At 42.7% G+C, this 17,629-nt stretch overlaps 1 long non-coding RNA gene across 2 annotated transcripts; it reads left to right on the top strand.

Moving 5' to 3' along the window:
- The first annotated feature begins 1,610 nt into the window (after nucleotides 1-1,610).
- On the top strand, nucleotides 1,611-16,428 carry LOC110500668. 2 transcript variants are annotated; one of them, XR_005038630.1, is made up of 8 exons: nucleotides 1,611-1,967; nucleotides 2,095-2,214; nucleotides 2,561-2,642; nucleotides 4,101-4,172; nucleotides 7,591-8,322; nucleotides 8,773-9,100; nucleotides 13,648-13,754; nucleotides 16,042-16,428. It is a non-coding gene; the product is annotated as an uncharacterized LOC110500668 (long non-coding RNA). The 2 variants fall into 2 exon arrangements; XR_002470144.2 differs by lacking the exon at nucleotides 13,648-13,754.
- Nucleotides 16,429-17,629: the final 1,201 nt, after the last annotated feature.

The following is a 17,629-nucleotide window of genomic DNA, read 5'->3' as shown; positions in this document are numbered from 1 at the left end:
CTAAAGATTAAGTTGAAAAGCAGGTGACCATAGCATAAAGTGAATCATATCGCTGTTATATTCCATCAATAACAGCCTCAGGGTATTTCTCTCCATTGATATTTTGCTTGTTTTGTTTGAATGATGTCAAAACTTGCCAGCAGCAATGACTCAAGTACTGTAGAGAAACTATACTCTTTCTCTCTCCCTCCCTCTTTACTGTGCATGTCTGCTCCTACCAAGCCAGTCTGACTAGATTTTTTGGCCTCCTATTTGAATGTGCACCCAGGCAGCAACAAAGTGGAGTGCCCCCTGCATGCACTTCCTTGTACTAGTGGTATGGTACACACAACACAATAGAAAGGGAATGACGCTCAATTTAAAGGACAATCAAGAGTGGCGCTCAAAGAGTCTATTCTCATTTAAAAAACAGTGGAAACCGGTTCTCTTTCATGACATTATCACATGGATATAAAATGACCGAAAGGGCTTCAGAGTGGCACAGCGGTCTAAGGTATTGCATCACAGTGCTAGAGGTGTCACTACAGACCCTGGTTTGATCCTGGGCTGTATCACAACTGGCCGTGATCAGGAGTCCCATAGGCCACACAATTGGCCCAGCGTTGTCCGCGTTAGGGTTTGGCCGGTGTAGGCCCATCATTGTAAATAAGAATTTGTTCTTAACTGACTTGCATAGTTAAATAAATAATATATATATATATATATATATATATACTGTAGATGTGAATGTATGATTATGTATCAATAATGACTCATGTAAAAATCATTGTTATTGTGAAAAGAGATCATTGCTATATCAGATATTTTGTATTGGTTTTGTAGCAGTGACTCATTGCTCAATTAACATTAATTTACCAAGTGGATTGAGAAATATAACGACCTAATGATACCAGGTTGCGATGTGATATTCCGTTTCTAGAGAGCATGAGTATGTGGGAATAGTGGTGGCCATCATTTTGTCTTTAAACGTATCTGTCACAGGGTTCAGAATGCAAATTCTTGAGCAAAAGGTTCTTAGTGTCAACTTACAGCATGGGAAGCTCGTACTTTATGATGTGTGTGTGACCTGGAGGCTTGTGACATTTTTCTGTAGCCTTTTCTCACCTGACAACTGGGACCAGGATCCACCTCAGATGCTCCACAGATGAAAGGGGAAACTTTTTAGGGGTAAATTATCATAATCTTTAGATGCTCTTTGTTTCACAGGAAGCATGTTCATGGTGCTGTAACAGTAATGTGAGGGAAGTTGTCAGAATTTGCATCAGACCTTCTACCCCTGAAGTGTTTATCAAAACATTAAGCAGGTGATCAGTGAGCAGAGTGTTTGGAAATCAGCATAAAAAGGAAAAAGAGTGAAGGGTATTAAGATTATTCATTGGTGTGAGGTCAAACTTGTGATAATTTTTTTTGCATCCTGATTTCACATTTTCTGCATATAAAATAATGTACAATTGGATGGTACTAGACAGCAGCACCAGTACAGGGTCGTTCAAGATGTTGAGATTAAAAATACAACAGCACTCTCTGCTGTTGGTTTTTCAAACGGCGCTCTTTTCTTCTGAGTCGCGCTTTCATGGCGTCATCAACCCGCGACAAAATCCCTTTGAAAATATAAGTCGCCGGAAGTGTTATTTTTTGTTATTACGTTTGCAATGTATAATGTTTCAGTGCTATGCAATTTGCTATTATATCTAAACCATGTTGAAACTAAGTTTACAGACAAATGTAATACTCTTCCGGGAGGATTTTGGTCTGGCGTTAATGTTTAGATAAATAAACCACACGTTGTGAACAAATGTCTTTGTGGACGTCATGGATGTGATACGTCAGAGTCCAAGGATGTTCTTTCTTTAGTGAATAGTTGTATTGAACTTGAATATGACAAGCAGAGACTGGTATTTTTCTGTGAGGACATTCATTCCTAAAGTAAACTTATGGAACAACAGTACATAAAGACATACTCAAAAGTAAAGACATGCTAATGACAATAAGCTGCTTATCATTGAGTTCTGGCTGACTTTACAGCATGTGCACAACAACAGTCGGATGTGTGAAATGTTGTGTGTTACTTTTTAAAAATCTTTACATTTTCAGACTTTGAATCTCAAAGAGTAAAGTAAGCTTCATACCAGTTGAGGAGAGTGCGGAAGGTACTGCGTTTCGAAGGAAGAACATCTATCAGATACACCTTCTGCCTGAGAACAATGATGAATGGTGAGTCTTTCCATGTTATGATGTTTAATCTCAATGTCAGCTTCTTCGCCTAGCCTTCCATCAACCCAGTCATGCATGGACACATTGGACAGTGTCTACATTGATTTGCTCTGTAACACCTCCTGTAGCAGTGGTTTGTTGTTGTTGAAGTTGTTTTCATGTTAATGTCCCAACATACTGTAATATCTGTCTTTGTTTAAGTTTGGCCTGAAGTAACAGACCCTGAGAAGTTTGTCTTTGAAGATATTGCCTTTGCTACATATCTTTTGATAGGCCTCCTCAGTATATGGACAGAATGCTAATATGTGTGAAATAACAGCTCTTATGACAATAACGCAATGCACAGGTCCTATGGGGCGAGGAGCTAGCAGAGAAGGGTCTGACGGTCAAACAGTCCTTTGTGGATCTTGGTTATGGAAATGGTCTATGTATGATAAACACTACACTAGGTTGCCAGAACACAGTTACATAAAAAACAACCTGACATGCCCTGGTGCTGAATAATAACACCTGGACACCTGTGGAAAACTGACCTTTGTTTCTGATATTTTTTAGTTCACAAATGTCCACTGGACGCTTAATCAATGACACGGTGTAGCTGGTGTGTTGCAAGAAGCTTTAGGCTGCGTCCCATATGGCACTGTATTCCCTTTATAGTGCACTACATTTGACAAGGGCCCGCAAATGAACGACAAACAAAAAACATTGATTTCAAAGTTTTCTTACATAAACATTTGTTTTACTCGAGAGAGAGCGAGAGAGAGAGAGAGAGAGAGAGAGAGAGAGAGAGAGAGAGAGAGAGAGAGAGAGAGAGAGAGAGAGAGAGAGAGAGAGAGAGAGAGAGAGAGAGAGAGAGAGAGAGAGAGAGAGAGAGAGAGAGAGAGAGAGAGAGAGAGAGAGAGAGAGAGAGAGAGAGAGAGAGAGAGAGAGAGAGAGAGAGAGAGAGAGAGAGAGAGAGAGCCCCGGCCCGCCACAAGGAGTCGCTAGAGCGCGATGAGCCATCAGTCACACCTGGAATTCATTACCACCTTGATTACTTATCATTTATCTAGCGCTCTGTTCTGTCAGTCGTCAGGTAGTATTGTTTATATTTCCTTGTTTTATTTGTTTCTTGTTTTATAATGTTCGTTATTATTAAGCTCACTGCACTTGTTTCCTGACTCCCTGCGTCTACATTCATTTTAATAATTCATAAACAAACTTGATATCAGTAAAAACACTAACTAATTGATAGATCTACATTTTACTTGTTACTTCTGTGAACTTTCATTATCCTCCCTCAAGAGGGAGAGAAATGACAATATCTTTAAAGATAAGTGGATTTTTGATGATGGAATTTCAAAGCACAAGGCAATGTTTCATAAAGGCCAAAAAATTCTGCTAAACTAAATGTGTTTATTAGTTGGCAGGGGTCTTTACTTCATTATGGTTTGCTGTATTTTTAATACCTTTTAAGACTTTCTGGTAGATGTTGTGAAAGACCCCTTTTCCATCTGCTTGACAAGAAATCAGTCTTAGCTTATTCAGAATTTGTTGTTGAAAAATGTATATATATACCTTAATAAATAAAATGTTTACTCTTAGCTTTCATTTGACATGCTCCTATGAACTTCACATGTTGGTGCTCATGGCTTGGAATTGACCATAGTGCACTATATACGGAATAGGGTGCCATTTGGGATGCGGACTTAATCCGCGCCAATTTCATGCCAGTGTTCTATTCAATCAGTGATGTGATTTAACGTCTAATCAAAACGCTGGATAGCCGTGATTGAAATGACACACTGGGGGTAGGTGAATAGTGTCTTTGTGTACCCAACGTTCAGTTCTGCCCGCTGATGAAGTGATTAGGGACTGACTGACCGTCATACCTGCTTGTGTTTCAGCACCCTGGAAAGGGCATCGATGTGAGGAAACAGAAGATCTGGAATATGTACGGCCCATGAACCTATCTAGAGGTGAGGAAGGGCTAAATGAAACACTGTTTTATTCAGCTTTGATCAGTTAGCGCTTGTCACTTTAGAGGGTGTATATCCTGCATGAGCCTCATAATACCCTTTAATAGACCCCAAGATCAACTTCATTTTGAGGGCTTTGTGGATATTTGGAATTCCCATTTTTTCTTCTTTTAAGAAACCAAAACTATTGCACTATTTAAAATATTTGTGAATACCAAATTAATTCAGATGATGTGTACAGTAGGTATTATAGGTATTAATATATTAACTATTTCGTTCAGCTTTTCAAATGAAGTCACATGTAGCCTGAGTCTAAACCTCCATAGACACACATGGAATTGCACGTGGGGTTGCAGGGAGCCAGTGCTCTGCTGTGCTTTACTTTTCCCCTGCCGCACCCCTTCAATGTTTCATCTGAAGACATGCTGCTCTCTTTCCCTTTACTGTAACCAACATCCTCACCCACTGAGCAACAACCGTCACCGGAAGGTGAAAAGTAGTTGAAATTTAGTCAGTCTGCCCTAGCCTTGATTTCAACATCTACAGATCCAATTTTTTGGTCCGGTCTGGACCAGCCTTGATTTCAATTAGGGCCCAGGGCATTAATATAACATCGATATAGCACCCTAGTTTCTACATAGTGCACTACTTTTGATCAGACCCCTACGGGCCCTATGGGGCCCTGTGCAAAAGTAGTGCGCTACAAAGGGAATACCGGGCCATTTGGGACATAACCTGAGAGAAAAGGGAGTTGTGCTAAATTAGGGCCTCAAAAAAGAACTTGTTCTCTCAGACATTTCATCTCAGGTGTCAGACAGTCAGAGCTGTGAAGTCAATTAAATTCAGTCCAACATGCTGTCATGAGAGAATTTTGCCACCTCAGTTCCCCAGTGTCGTATAAATGACAATCTCATCTTCTCTCTTTGGCATACGGGAGTGCAGTTCACCTTAGGTTCCCCCGTGTTGTTGTTGTTTTTTACATCATTATAGTTATATAGACTACAGTCGCGAGGATAGCCCATGTGTTTATTATATCAGACCCAGAAGTCTGGACAGTGGGCACCCCATTGTGATTTCCCTGCTGTGGAAAAGCTATTACCCTCTTACCAACCAATGACAGCACAATACCAGTCAATCAATCACCAAGGGCCCTCCACTCTAGATTATCAACTTCAAAACTGTTCTGTTGATTTTGTATAAGTGTTTAACATGGCCTACTTAGCCTACATAGAGATTATTGTTACAGTACTGCACCACATTATGCAACATATTCAAGACACTCAACCTTTGTTTTGTTTGCAGCTAGGGATAGTATGCCAAGGTACGTGTGAACAGTGGGCAGCTGGCAGCAGGTTGGCATTTATTGTCAGGAATCTTGCCCTGGGGGAAGCTCTGCAAAGTGGTCACTAGCTGGCACAGGCACAAATTCATAAAATCGGATTTTAAACCTAACCTTAACCACATTGCCAACCCTAACCTTTATGATATAGACAATTTTGACTTTGCAGCTGACCCATCTAGCAGAAATGGCTCAGTTCTGCCTCCAGGGCAAGATTCAGGACAAACGTCATCCTGCAGGATCCCAGGGCCTTAATATCAAATCGCATTTTATTTGTCACATGCGCCGAAAAGAACAGGTAGACCTTACAGGGAAATGCTTATTTATAAGCCCTTAACCAACGATGCAGTTCAAGAAATAGAGTTAAGAAAATATTTACTAAATAAACTAAAGTAAAACATTAAATGTAACACAATAAAATAACAATAACGTGGCTATAAACAGGGGTACTGAGTCAATGTGTGGGGGTACAGGTTAGTCCAGGTAATTTGTACATGTAGGTAGGGGTGAAACAAAGGGGGGGGGGGGTTGGTCAATGTAAATAGTCTGGGTTTCCATTTGATTAATTTTTCAGCAGTCTTATGGCTGGGGGATAGAAGATGTTAAGGAGCCTTTTGGACCTAGACTTGGTGCTCCGGTATCACTTGCCATGTGGTAACAGAGAGAACAGTCTATGACTTGGGTGACTGGAGTCTTTGACCATTTTTTGGGCATTCCTCTGACACCACCTAGTATATAGGTCCTGGATGGCAGGAAGCTTGGCCCCAGTGATGTAATATAATATCACTACAGCGTTTACAGCTGTCCGTTAGAGATGAATGGGATAACTGGGGCTATTGACAATGTGAAATTAGTCTGGACCTGGACTGGCCTCCTAGACTGTTATTAATGGATTGTCCATAGACTCTGTGTTTGTGTACTGATGTGAGCATAAGGTTGATTGCACATTAACATTTTTTTAGTGACTAAGAGGAAACGGAGATACTGTATTTGTTTGTTGTTGCATCTGTTTTAGCCAATATACTAAAACAGTGAATCCTAAGCAGAGCTGAAATCTAAAAATACAATGCTAAAATGTCACAATACGGGTAAAAATGTAGGTACAAAACCTTTCATCCGACCATACAGTGTTTGTACACAATTAGTATGCTAGTCGACTAGAATGAATTACACAGTATGATTGTGGAAATTATTGCATCTTATGGTTCTTGTGTTTCTTTCAAACTTGCATGAGGCAATTGTTTAGCTTGTTTAGCTAGGGACTCGCTGTACCTTTCACTAAAGGCTTGGGGTTCTGTCAGGATCTGCACCCTGTCTGGTGGTCTTATCCTCGGTGATATATTATGATGGGTGTCTAGACTAGAACATGGTGATGGGATAGGATGTGTCTAGACTAGAACATGGTGATGGGATAGGATGTGTCTAGACTAGAACATGGTGATGGGATATGATGGTGTCTGGACTAGAACATGGTGATGGGATATGATGGTGTCTGGACTAGAACATGGTGATGGGATATGATGGTGTCTGGACTAGAACATGGTGATGGGATATGATGGTGTCTGGACTAGAACATGGTGATGGGATATGATGGTGTCTGGACTAGAACATGAAGTGGTCTCCAACTCCTGAACGGGGTTTCCTTGTTGTCATTTTATCTAGTTTCCCTAGTTCACAGGTTTAGGCTAAAATCATTTATTTACTTGTTTACTTTTGTTGTGTTGTATAAGACCAGTTATTTAATTAGGCCCTACATGGCAATAGGCACAACATGTTGGTTTAAATTAAATACAAAATAAATTGAATTTGTAACCTCATCTGACTCATTATTTCAGATCACCCTTCCTTATACCCACCCTGACACTAAATGAGCTGGGATAACAATATCAAGATGTTATCCTCCTTCAATATTAAAAGTTGGCAACAGAGTTCTTTAGCGACAGAGAGCGGCTGGGTGTGTCACAAGTCATTTGTCATTTAAAAAAATGAATGATTCAAAAATCTAATTACGGTCGTTGGCGGTGCGTCTCTCTGATCTAAAGAAGCCTCTTGTGCTTTTGGGTGTGGGTTCTATTCCAGGAAATGGCAATCACTCCCAGTGATGGCTTCTTATTCCTGGACACAGACTGGCTGATTGGAAACTACTCGGAGGAGCTCTTGCCGTGGATCCCCGTTATAGCAGCCAGGCAAGTCATCAGCAGACACAATTTGGCTTAGCCGCATCAAGTGGCAGCTGATCTATTGAATTTGAAATCATGTTACTTTCATGAGTTGGGTTGGTTTGGGGAGAGGGGGATTGGAGGTGTGTTGATGTGTGAAGGGACTTGTTTGATGCGGTGGCCATCTGATGGCGATGTTGAGCTTGGCTCTTGAAGTTAGTCTCTGAAAGCTCCCAACAGTACTTAACGATGCCTCATAGCTCCATAGGCTTTAAATTGTCCTCATTTTTCTTACATCCAACTTTGAGTAAGTTGTGCCTAATTCAGTTGTTCCTACAGTATGTTCTCACCTCTATGATGTCTGCTACCTCTGCTTGGCCAGGGTTCTCTAAGACTAAACCAGGGAAATAAAGAATAGTTTTGATGTCATTTCTGTCACTTTCCTCACCTTAGGTCATCCTTCTCCGGCCGGTACATTGTTCTGCCGTTTCTTTGACTTCTATGGGAAGTACCAGCGGAGACAGTTTCAGAAGTCCCAGTATAAGGAATACATTGACTTCATCTCTGAGATCAGCACAGCCTGTGGCTTCAACACAGAGGAGGACTGCCTGAGAATCCCCTCCACAAAGCGGATATCCTAATGGAGCGGCAGGTAGCCTAGTGGTTAGAGCGTTGGGCTAGTAAACGAAAGGTTGCTGGATCGAATCCCAGAGATGATAAGATAAAAATCTATCGTTCTGCCCCTGAACAAGGCAGTTAACCCACTCTTCCCTGGTAGGCTGTCATTGTGAATAAGAATGTGTTGTTAACTGACTTGCCTAGTTAAATAAAGGTTCAATTTAAAAAAATAACACCCACACTTGAACACATGGTTCCGTGTGGCTCAGTTGGTAGAGCATGATGCTTGCAACGTCAGGGTTCAATTCCCATTGGGAAAAGTACAAAAATGTATGCACTCACTACTGTTAGTCGCTCTGGATAAGAGCATCTCCTAAAACACCAAAAATACAAAAATAACAATAAAAAAATACAAATTTAAAAAACACAGAAAATGCTAACATAAGCCAGTCACATTGTTTTAATCTAACCCCTTACTCTGCAGGTGTGTCTGGTAGACTTGGTGCTACCAGTCAAGGAGCTACCAGCTGTCAGACGAGTGGAGAGCCAAGTATATACAGGGTCGTCAGACCTGGTCCGGGGTCACAGTACAAGGGTCAAACGTCGAGGGGGAAGCTGAGACTGACAGGTCCCATGGGAACAACTGGGGAGCTGGGTTCCAGCCCCGAGAGAGGATTGAGACTGTGGAATTGCGCCGCCCTCCCCCGGGATTTTGTAGATGCCCCAGCCCCAGTATAGTCTTACGTGTGGCCAACACTCTGCTTGGTCGACCGACAAGGGCGGGGATGTCCCTGATGCCTGGAGCACTGGAGGTAAGGGAATGGGACTTAATAACTAAACTGTCAATCAAATCACAAGGTAATCTCTCCTTCAAAACATTGAGCTGTCATTGAGGTCATATTAGGTTTAGGAATAAATAACAAAAAGTACATATCTGCTCTGTGGTTCATTACTATAATGAAGTATATTGGGTTTATGTACACTACATGGTGTATAGTTGACTCGGTGGAATTCAGGAATGTTAAGGTCATGATAGGTCCCTTATGTCCTTCTCGCCCCCCCACCAAGGCCCCTGGTGGTGCAGTGCGACCCTGCTTTGAACCCTGGAAGTGTTTCATCCACTGCCAGCTACATCCTGTGTACGACACACACCGCCCCCATCTCTCCTTTATCAACCCCTCCAGATTCTCCCCTCCCCTCATCCTACACACACACACACACACACCTTCACCCGAGGTACGTTAGATGAGATAAGGAGATGAAGTGTACTCTGATTAAAACAGAAGAATCTCTTTCAGGACTGGAATTAGAGAGACAGACAAAGCTAGAGTCGGGAGGGAATGAAAAGGGAGGGGGTGAAAAAGAGGATGGAGAGACAGAGCGCCTGTAACCCGGGATGGAGATGAATAATGCATTCTGATCCATCTTTTATGGATGACTCTGTATTTGTGTTCTCCTATGGTGCTGCTCTGAAAATAGGGAGGGTAAGGGGTGGAGGGGGGGGGGGGGGGGGGGGGGGGGTGGAGGGGGGGGGGGGGGCTGGGACACTGACAGCAACTAGCCCGCGAATTTCACTGTCTCTCTCTCAATAGATGTGACAATCAATGGACAAGCTAAACAATTGCCTCATGCAAGTTTGAAAGAAACACAAGAACCATAAGATGCAATAATTTCCACAATCATACTGTGTAATTCATTCTTCTAGTCGACTAGCATACTAATTGTGTACAAACACTGTATGGTCGGATGAAAGGTTTTGTACCTACATTTTTACCGGTATTGTGACATTTTTGTATTGTATTTTTAGAGGGCAGTAATGCTTAGTATTCACTGTTTTAGTATACGGGCTAAAACAGACAACAAACAAAAACAGTATCTCTGTTTCCTCTTAGTCACTAAATAAATGTTAACGTGCAATCATCCTTGTGCTCACAGCAGTGCACAAACACAGTATCTATGGACAATCCATTAATAACAGTCTAGGAGGCCAGGCCAGGTCCAGACTAATTCCACATTGTCAATAGCCCCAGTTATCCCATTCATCTCAATTAGCAGTGTAGGCTATGGTCTCAAAAGGGCAGCTGTAAACGTTGTAATGATGTTATAGTAGGGTCCTGGGCCCCCGCAGGTTGAAGTTTGTCCTGAATCTTGCCCTGGAGGCAGAACTGAGCCATTTCAACTAGATGGGCCAGCTACAAAGTCAAAATTGTCAATATCATAAAGGTTAGGGTTGGCAATGTGTTTAGGGTTAAGGTTAGGTTTAAAATCCGATTTTATGAATTTGTGCCTGTGCCAGCTAGTGACCACTTTGCAGAGCTTCCTTCAGTTTGCAGAGCTTCCTTCCTTCCTGACAATAAATGCCAACCTGCTGCCAGCTGCCCACTGTTCACACGTACCTTGGCATACTATCCCTAGCTGCAAACAAAACAAAGGTTGAGTGTCATGAATATGTTGCATAATGTGGTGCGGTACTGTAACAATAATCTCTATGTAGGCTAAATAGGCCATGTTTAACACTTTTATACAAAATCAACAGAACAGTTTTGAAGTTGATAATCTAGAGTGGAGGGTCCTTGGTGATTGATTGACAGGTATTGTGCTGTCATTTGATGTCACTGATGTTCTGAAAGAGCTGCAAAATCTGGACACCTACAAATCAGCCGGGCTAGACATCTGGACCCTTTCTTTCTAAAATGATCTGCCGAAATTGTTGCAACCCCTATTACTAGCCTGTTCAACCTCTCTTTCGTGTCGTCTGAGATTCCCAAAGATTGGAAAGCAGCTGCGGTCATCCCCCTCTTCAAAGGGGGACTCTTGACCCAAACTGCTACAGACCTATATCTATCCTACCCTGCCTTTCTACGGTCTTCGAAAGCCAAGTTAACAAACAGATCACCGGCCATTTTGAATCCCACCGCACCTTCTCCCCTGTGCAATCTGGTTTCAGAGCTGGTCAGAGCACCTCAGTCACGCTCAAGGTCCTAAACGATATCTTAACCGCTATCGATAAGAAACAATACTGTGCAGCCGTATTCATTGACCTGGCCAAGGCTTTCGACTCTGTCAATCACCACATCCTCATCGGCAGACTCAACAGCCTTGGTTTCTCAAATGATTGCCTCGCCTGGTTCACCAACTACTTCTCTGATAGAGTTCAGTGTGTCAAATCGGAGGGCCTGTTGTCCGGGCGTCTGGCAGTCTATGGGGGTGCCACAGTGTTCAATTCTTGGGCCGACTCTCTTCTCTGTATACATCAATGATGTCGCTCTTGCTGCTGGTGAGTCTCTGATCCACCTCTACACAGATGACACCATTCTGTATACTTCTGGCCCTTCTTTGGACACTGTGTTAACAACCCTCCAGACGAGCTTCAATGCCATACAACTCTCCTTCTGTGGCTTCCAACTGCTCTTAAATACAAGTAAAACTAAATGCATGCTCTTCAACAGATCGCTGCCTGCACCTGCCCGCCCGTCCAGCATCACTACTCTGGACGGTTCTGATATGTGGACAACTACAAATATCTAGGTGTCTGGTTAGACTGTAAACTCTCCTTACAGACTCACATCAAACATCTCCAATCCAAAGTTTACTCTAGAATTGGCTTCCTATTTCGCAACAAAGTATCCCTCACTCATGCTGCCAAACATACCCTCCTAAAACTGACCATCCTACCGATCCTCGACTTCGGCGATGTCATTTACAAAATAGCCTCCAATACTCAACTCAATAAATTGGATGCAGTCTATCACAATGCCAACTGTTTTGTCACCAAAGCCCCATATACTACCCACCACTGCGACCTGTATGCTCTCGTTGGCTGGCCCTCGCTTCATTCCTGTCGCCAAACCCACTGGCTCCAGGTCATCTACAAGACCCTGCTAGGTAAAGTCCCCCCTTATCTCAGCTCGCTGGTCACCATAGCAGCACCCACCTGTAGCATGCGCTCCAGCAGGTATATCTCTCTGGTCACCCCCAAAACCAATTCTTCCTTTGGCCGCCTCTCCTTCCAGTTCTCTGCTGCCAATGACTGGAACGAACTACAAAAATCTTTGAAACTGGAAACACATCTCCCTCACTAGCTTTAAGCACCAGCTGTCAGAGCAGCTCACAGATTACTGCACCTGTACATAGACCATCTATAATTTAGCCCAAACAACTCCCTCTTCCCCTACTGTATTTATTTTGCTCCTTTGCACCCCATTATTTATATTTCTACTTCGCACATTCTTCCACTGCAAATCTACCATTCCAGTGTTTTACTTGCTATATTCGCCACCGTGGCCTTTTTCTGCCTTTACCTCCCTTATCTCACCTCATTTGCTCACATCGCATATAAACTTATTTTTCTACTGTATGTTTGTTTTACTCCATGTGTAACTCTGTGTTGTTGTATATGTCAAACTGCTTTGGTTTATCTTGGCCAGGTCGTAATTGTAAATGAGAACTAGTTCTCAACTTCCCTACCTGGTTAAATAAAAAAGGTTGGTAAGAGGGTAATAGCTGTTCCACAGCAGGGAAATCACAATGGGGTGCCCACTGTCCAGACTTCTGGGTCTGATATAATAAACACATGGGCTATCCTCGCGACTGTAGTCTATATAACTATAATGATGTAAAAAACAACAACAACACGGGGGAACCTAAGGTGAACTGCACTCCCGTATGCCAAAGAGAAGATGAGATTGTCATTTATACGAACCAAAGGTCAAAACAGATTGAATTCTCCATGTAGAAGGGAAAGTAAAGCCAGAAATACCTTAATCTCCATGAAATGGAACTTAAAGGTTGGCTAGCCGCTCTGCTGCGAACTCCACTGGGAATTCATATCTTGGCTTACACATATTGTGGAAACACAAAAATAGTTTTTGGCCATGCATACCCATTATCTAAGGCAGCCTGGGGAATGGGTTAATTTTAATACCTCCCTCTCTCCTAACTCGTTGGTATCTGAAATGACGCTGGGGAACTTAGGTGGTGAAATGTTCTCTTATGACAGCATGTTGGACTTAGTTTAATTGACTTCACAGCTCTGACTGGCTTGACACCTGAGAGAACAAGTTCTTTTTTGAGGCTCTAATTTAGCACAACTCCCTTACCTCTCAGGCTGTGTCCCAAATGGCACTGTATTCCCTTTGTAGTGCACTACTTTTGACCAGGGCCCCATTTTTGGCTTTGGTCAAAAGTAGTGCACTATGTAGGAAATAGGGTGCCATTTGGGACGCATGCTGTGCCATCCCAAAAGTCTCTTCAGTCACTCTTACATTTCATCCTTCTCCTACTACTCCATTCTTGAACCCTGAACCACCACCTTCTCATTTTTTATTCCAAATGCACTCTCTCACTCTCTCCTCTTCAGGCAGTCTGTCAGGGAGAGAGGTGTTGGAGTAGGAAACTCTACAGGTCTTAAAGAAGGAGTGTGGAGGTCTGTACACCTGCTCAAGAACAACCACCAGGTCTTCAGCGGTACGTGCAGTACAAACTCAGCATCCAGACTAGTGTTGAAAAATGATGACAACTTTCCCAGGAATTTCAGTAGTCCCGGTTGGAAGACTGGAATCGGGTATGAATACGCAGGAAATCCAGAATCTTCCCACCAAAATGTCAGGAAAACCTGAGAGTTTTGGGAATGTTACTATAATGTTTTTACCTTAATCCAGACATTATCTCAACAAAGCTCTGAACTCCATATTTGGCTATAACCAGAGATGATATAGATCCAGTTTTAACCAGAGATGATATAGATCCAGCTCTAACCAGAGATGATACAGATCCAGTTCCAACCAGAGATGATCCAGTTCCAACCAGAGATGATACAGATCCAGTTCCAACCAGAGATGATACAGATCCAGTTCCAACCAGAGATGATACAGATCCAGTTCCAACCAGAGATGATACAGATCCAGTTCCAACCAGAGATGATACAGATCCAGTTCCAACCAGAGATGATACAGATCCAGTTCCAACCAGAGATGATACAGATCCAGTTCCAACCAGAGATGATACAGATCCAGTTCCAACCAGAGATGATACAGATCCAGTTCCAACCAGAGATGATACAGTGGGGCAAAAATAAAAGACACCCTATAAAAGACACCTGTCCATAACCACAAACAGTCACACTCCAAACTCCATTATGGCCAAGACCAAAGAGCTGTCAAAGGACACCAGAAACAAAATTGTAGACCTGCACCAGGCTGGGAAGACTGAATCTGCAATAGGTAAGCAGCTTGGTTTGAAGAAATCAACTGTGGGAGCAATTATTAGGAAATGGAAGGCATACAAGACCACTGATAATCTCCCTCGATCTGGGGCTCCACGCAAGATCTCACCCCGTGGGGTCAAAATGATCACAAGAACGGTGAGCAAAAATCCCAGAACCACACGGGGGGACCTAGTGAATGACCTGCAGAGAGCTGGGACCAAAGTAACAAAGCCTACCATTGGTAACACACTACGCCGCCAGGGACTCAAATCCTGCAGTGCCAGACGTGTCCCCCTGCTTAAGCCAGTACATGTCCAGGCCCGTCTGAAGTTTGCTAGAGAGTATTTGGATGATCCAGAAGAAGATTGGGAGAATGTCATATGGTCAGATGAAACCAAAATATAACTTTTTGGTAAAAACTCAACTTGTCGTGTTTGGAGGACAAAGAATGCATCCAAAGAACACCATACCTACTGTGAAGCATGGGGGTGGAAACATCCTGCTTTGGCGCTGTTTTTCTGCAAAGGGACCAGGACGACTGATCCGTGTAAATGAAAGAATGAATGGGGCCATGTATCGTGAGATTTTGAGTGAAAACCTCCTTCCATCAGCAAGGGCATTGAAGATGAAACGTGGCTGAGTCTTTCAGCATGACAATGATCCCAAACACACCGCCCAGGCAACAAAGGAGTGGCTTCGTAAGAAGCATTTCAAGGTCCTGGAGTGGCCTAGCCAGTCTCCAGATCTCAACCCCATAGAAAATCTTTGGAGGGAGTTGAAAGTCCGTGTTGCCCAGCAACAGCCCCAAAACATCACTGCTCTAGAGGAGATCTGCATGGAGGAATGGGCCAAAATACCAGCAACAGTGTGTGAAAACCTTATGAAGACTTACAGAAAATGTTTGACCTCTGTCATTGCCAACAAAGGGTATATAACAAAGTATTGAGAAACTTTTGTTATTGACCAAATACTTATTTTCCACCATAATTTGCAAAAAAATCATTAAAAATCCTACAATGTGATTTTCTGGATTTTTTTCTTCTCATTTTGTCTGTCATAGTTTAAGTGTACCTATGATGACAATTACAGGCCTCATCTTTTTAAGTGGGAGAACTTGCACAATTGGTGGCTGACTAAACACTTTTTTGCCCCACTGTATGGATCCAGTTCAATGTAGTGATCTGGTAAGTATCCCATTTTGGCACCAAACATCATGTGAAAATAACATTATTATTTGCATTCTTACATGAAGGTTCATTATCTTGGAATGTTTGTGAACATGATGACTATTTAGTTTGCTGCACTCTATATCAATGGTTCTGGTACTGGGTCTAACTGCATGAATCATACTGAAGCAATTCAGGGATTATTGGAATGTCACATATTCAGATAAGAATGCTTGAAAAAGTAGATGGAATCTTCCCCACTCTCAGCTTGAAGGAATTTTCATTTGGCAGTCTCTCAAAGCTTGCCTAAATTCTTGAAACTGGTCTAGACCTATTAGTAATATAAAAAGGTTTGTATTAAACCCCCCTCTCTCTCTTCCAGTAAAGGCGGTATGTTCCATATCCGGAACTGGCGGGTACAGACCCAGAATGCTGAAAGGTACCAGGGCTGATGCTAAACTGAAGCCCCTACTCTCTGGTGTCCTGAAAATCCGGGCCTGCTGGTTCCATGCCCCTCACCCCAACGGATGCCCCCTGCCGGCCGAGGAGTGTGACTTTGCCCGTTGAGCCGACGACCATCAACCTTCCACCAGACTACTCAAGAAAATGAAGAACTCAAATTAAACGCACGATTCAGTTTAGACCGTTGCTTTATTTTTATTTGACTTGTTTTTATGATATGACAGCTTGTTACACAAAAGATATGACAGCTTGTTACACAAAAGAAAAGGGGCTAGGCTTGAGTGAAAGAGCGGGAAGACTGAGGAACAAAGGGCGAAGCTGTGCTATCGTAAATACAGTATCTTATGCATTCTAAATTACCGCCCATTTGGAAAAGGAAAATGCAATAAATATTTACTCTGAGCTGCACTTCGGTAGGTTGGTGTTAGATGGAAGGCCGTGTTGTCCAACCGAGTCCTTTGTTCTTTTGAAGAATGTCTCTGCTGGTAAATTGAATACGTTGTAACGTCGTTGTGTGGTAGGCGGGATACTCTGTCTGTTCCTTCCTAACCCTCGTTTGCAGCTGCTGTTGCCAACTCAACGGCTAGGAGGTATCACCTCTGTAGTGAATAAGAGTTCAAAGTTCATACCATTTGCAACCAAAGCTCACGCTGATGTTGGCTTCATTCTGTAGTTATTATCTGAACCATTCTGACATCGGATCGTCTTCCTCACGTCCTCGGAACAGAATTGTTATATTGTCGTCAAGGGCTTATATAGGAAGGGAGAGGAGGGCTTGTTTGAGAAGTTTTATAGCCCATGTCCCTTAACAGTGGCAGGCCACTGATTGAGCAGCCCTATCTTATGAAAACCCAAATCTCACATTTTAGAAGCTAAAATCACATTTCATCCCATCACAAATAATTTCATATTCAAACATTTAAAATGAACAACAATTCCATGTGAATCTGATAACTCTGATGTGTGGACTTTCCAATGTAGAGTTTGTCATCTTATCATTGATGACAATTTCTCAGATGACAACCGAACTGACATCATATTCATTAAGTGCCACCGCATATGTTCCATTGGTCGGATTACCAGAATATAGTTCATTTCCCCCCACCTTCTGATGTTCTCAGAATCTCTATGTTAACCAAGGGTTTTGCAAATGTAACATCAGTAGGGTAGAGAGAGGAAAAGGGGGGGAAGAGGTATTTATGACTCATAAACCTAACCCCCCAGGCCAACGTCATGACAGGGACCACCATGGTGTCAGGAGATGTCTACTGCCATCCAGGACCTCTACACCAGGTGGTATCAGAGGAAGGCCCTAAAAATGGTCAAAGACCCCAGCCACCCCAGTCAAAGACTGTTCTCTCTACTATCGCATGGCAAGCGGTACCGGAGTGCCAAGTCTAGGACAAAAAGGCTTCTCAATAGTTTTTACCCCCAAGCCATAAGACTCCTGAACAGGTAACCCCCCCCCAACCCCTCTTTTACGCTGCTGCTACTCTGTTTAACATATA

Source organism: Oncorhynchus mykiss, chromosome 21 (assembly GCF_013265735.2).
Source record: "Oncorhynchus mykiss isolate Arlee chromosome 21, USDA_OmykA_1.1, whole genome shotgun sequence".
Classification (NCBI taxonomy): domain Eukaryota; kingdom Metazoa; phylum Chordata; class Actinopteri; order Salmoniformes; family Salmonidae; genus Oncorhynchus; species Oncorhynchus mykiss.
This window is presented reverse-complemented; position numbering and strand designations above follow the sequence as displayed.